General features: G+C 42.0%; 1 long non-coding RNA gene across 1 annotated transcript in view; it reads left to right on the top strand.

Annotated features, from left to right (window-relative positions):
• The window catches only part of LOC126493458 (uncharacterized), a 56,020-nt gene extending 52,349 nt beyond the window's left edge, over nt 1–3,671 (top strand). The window contains exon 4 of the long non-coding RNA XR_007589814.1: nt 2,734–3,671. This is a non-coding gene — a long non-coding RNA (uncharacterized lncRNA). The remainder of the gene's footprint in view (nt 1–2,733) is intronic.
• Nucleotides 3,672–3,878: the final 207 nt, after the last annotated feature.

Genomic DNA, 3,878 nt, shown 5'->3' with positions numbered 1-3,878 from the left:
AGGAGCTTAAAATAGGAGCTTAAAACTGTTGTTGAGCACTGGTCCTAGCATACAGCAGGGCCCTTTCTGGAGTCTTTGATGGAGTTGAAGAATGAATATAGTTTTCCTTAGTTATGATAAGAGATAAAATAGATATAAATATTGTAACTGTAATTCTTGCTTAATAACTGTTTTGTTATATGTAATTTTGCTATGTTAAGTTAAACCCATCACACTCTTATTTACTCTCTTCTTCCACGACATTATCTAAATGCACTTATTTCTTGTCTTTCCATCCTCTCCCTTTTGCTTACCAAGGAGGGACTTACTCAATAAACTTGAAGACTTTCAAATTGTCCTCTCATACTAGGCTGTACCTGATGGAGACCCCCATTCATTCCTTGACCTTAACTGAGACTCCTAGGGTGATACCACTCTCTGAGACATAAAGTTGTCCAGAATCACCCAATACCACATTTAGTCTCACATCTCTCTCAGTAATTCTGAATATATTTTGATGGTCCATTACCAACCCTCCTTCTTGGGGCTATGGATATCAACCCCATCATCTTTCATTTACTTGTTTCTGATAGTACCATTTTTCAGAACTCCCTCCAATGTATACCTTTCCTTATACACTGGAAAGCCAAGGTTCCTCCAAATTGTGAGCCCATCTACCTAGTTATCCTGAAGCCTGAGTCCTTCCTTTCTCAAATACCCACTGGTCACCATTTCACAGTCTTGGACCTCCAGGGTTCTTTCTTTACCATTGCCTTCCACCTCAAGTCCTGTGACATTTTCCCTCACTTCTGACTCAAATTTCTTAAAACAACTTACCTTGACTGACCTCCCACAGGCATTCTAAGTGTCCAGTGCTTTGGACAAACTTCACTAAAGCCCCCCTTTCCCATTAGCAGCCCTTTTCAAGACATAGAAGAGCTGCTCTTGTACTTCCTTCTCCTACCCCCTCATACAGGGTCATTAGATGGGTTAACTCTTCATTGATTCCCATCCCTTATTTCACCCTTTCTTACCTGTCTGCCCCCACACCATCAAAAACTCACTTCACTCTCTTAATCTCAAGGGTGCTTTCTTCACCATGTGCTTTTCACCGTTGTTTCCTGCACAGCCTCTGAATCAGGTCTTAGTTCTTCTAGCCCACTGCTGGAATTAGTTCCTACATGTAGACTCTTTCTGTAAAGAAACTGATGCTCTGTACAGGCCCTGTCTCCTTACATCTCTAACTTCAGTAACAGTTATTCCCCACAGCCTTCAAACTATGTTTTATCAATCTTCTTTTTCCTGTCCTTGCCTGTTTCCTCCTTTTCCCTCAAGTCTTGTCCCAAGGGATATCTATCCGCTACAAACTCTGTACAGCTCTGCCTTCAGGTATCCCTACCACTCTGTTTTCAGTCACATACAGCGTGCTTCTTATGACCCGCACACACCTCATAATTATTCTATGACAGTAGATAAGGCCCTTAAGGTTCTTCACTAACATAATACCACTGCCAATTCTGTGACCCTGGATAAGCTGATTGATGTTAAGGCCCTCAAGTGTTCCCCTTGTTGTGTTCCCATTGTTGAGTGATATCATATGAATATCAACTACTTCTATTCTCAGTGAGTGGAGGAAGCAAGCTTTCTCCATCCTAAGAGGCAGAGCTCACTGTACTCACCAGGGTCCTACTCTCAGCCTGGTATCCTGTCGTCATCATCTATCATGACTTTCTTTTTAATTTTTTTTACTTTTTTATTGATTTTTATTGAGCTCTACATTTTTTCTCTCTGCTCCCCTCCCTGCCTCTCCCCTCCCCCCTTAACTCTTCTACAAGATTCCCATGCTCCCAATTTACTCAGGAGGTCTTATCTTTTCCTACTTCCTATGTAGGTCAGATCTATTAATTCTCTCGTAGTGTCCTCATTGTTGTCTAAGTTCTTTGGGGTTGTGATTGTAGGCTTGTTTTCTTTGCTTTATGGCTCTCTTATATACATATAGCATCATTCATTCATTCTCCTAAATTTGGAGACAACCCCATTTCTTTACATCAAAGACCATTACCATCTGGTGTGGGAAGTCCTTGTGTATATGTGTTACTTTTATTGGTTAATAAAGAACCTGATTTTAGCCAATAGCTTAACAGAATTTAACCAGACATTAGGATATTTCTATATCTATATCATCTATATCTATGTCTATCTATCTAATCTATATCTGTATCTTAGGCAGAGGCAGTGAAAAGCCATGTAGCTGCCAAAGGAGAAAGATGCTAGCTGCCAGGGAAACTTGCTGGTAAGCCACGAGCCTCATGGTAAAATATAAAACAATGGAAATGGGTTAATTTAAAATATAAGAGCTAGGTAGCAATGTGCTTAAGTGATTGGCTAGGCAGTGATTTAAATAATATGGTTTGTGTGTGATTATTTGGAAGTCTTGGCAGGCAGGAAATAAACAAAACAATCTTAATTAGTGTGAGGCATATTTTCTGCATCCTGGAAGTATTCAAAGGGATGCTATTACATACAACAAGGGCCACCAGACAGGCAAAGGCTTTGGCACCCTTGGGAACTGAATGACCCACAATTGTGTTATCCTAGCAGTCTAGGACCAGGATATTCTCCACTATCTCTTTCCTTCACACACACCACTTCTGTCCTCACCCCAACCCATCTCAGAGGAAGAAATTCAATCAGAGTTTGATTTTCAGCATCCTTTTTGGAACCTCACCAAAAGACCCATCTTTGTATCCCTAGGCTGCATCCCAGAAGAAAAGATGGAGTGTTTGACTTGTGCAACCACTTTGGAAAGCAGTGTGGCTGTTTCTCAGGAAATTCTGGATCAACCTACCCCTGGACCCAGCAATACCACTCTTGGAAATATACCCAAGAGATACCCTATCATACAACAAAAGTATATGCTCAGCTATGTTCATAGCAGCATTGTTTGTAATAGCCAGAACCTGGAAACAACCTAGATGCCCTTCCATGGAAGAATGGATGAAGAAAGTGTGGAATATATACATATTAGAGTACTACTCAGCAGTAAAAAACAAGGACTTCTTTAAGTTTGCAGGCAAATGGATGGAAATAGAAAACACTATCCTGAGTGAGGTAAGCCAGACCCAAAAAGAGGAACATGGAATGTACTCACTCATAATTGGTTTCTAGCCATAAATAAAGGACATTGAGCCTATAATTCGTGATCCTAGAGAAGCTAAATAAGAAGGTGAACCCAAAAGAAAAACATATAGTCATCCTCCTGGATATTAACCTTCATCAGGCGATGAAAGGAGACAGAGACAGAGTCCCACATTGGAGCACCGGACTGAAACCCCAAGGTCCAAATCAGGAGCAGAAGGAGAGAGAGCACGAGCAAGGAACTCAGGACCATGAGGAGTGCACCCACACACTGAGACAATGGGGATGTTCTATCAGAAACTCACCAAGGCCAGCTGGACTGGGCCTGAAAAAGCCTGGGATAAAACCGGTCTCGCTGAACATAGCGGACAATGAGGACTGCTGACAAGTCAAAACAATGGCACTGGGTTTTGATCCTACTGCACGGTACTGGCTTTGTGGGAGCCTAGGCTCTTTGGATGTTCACCTTACTAGACCTGGAAGGAAGTGGGAGGTCCTTGGACTCCCCACAGGGCAGGGAACCCTGACTGCTCTTTGGGCTGATGGGCTGACAAGAGAGGGGGAGTTGATTGGGGGAGGGAAATGGGAGGTGGTGGCAGGGAGGAGACAGAAATCTTTAATAAATAAATGAATAAATAAATAATAAAAAGATGGAGTGTTTGAATCCTGTCCGTCACCCTTCCCATTCTGTCTCTGCTCATTCTATTCTCCCTCCCCATCAGACAAGGTTCCTTACTTGTATACCTCAAACAGACTGTCTT

This window comes from Alexandromys fortis, unplaced genomic scaffold (genome assembly GCF_014885135.2).
Source record: "Alexandromys fortis isolate MF-2015 unplaced genomic scaffold, M_Fortis_MF-2015_v1.1 scaffold_326, whole genome shotgun sequence".
In the NCBI taxonomy this organism is placed as follows: Eukaryota; Metazoa; Chordata; class Mammalia; order Rodentia; family Cricetidae; genus Alexandromys; species Alexandromys fortis.
The sequence above is the reverse complement of the archived record's forward strand: the minus strand, read 5'-3'. Positions and strand labels throughout refer to the sequence as shown.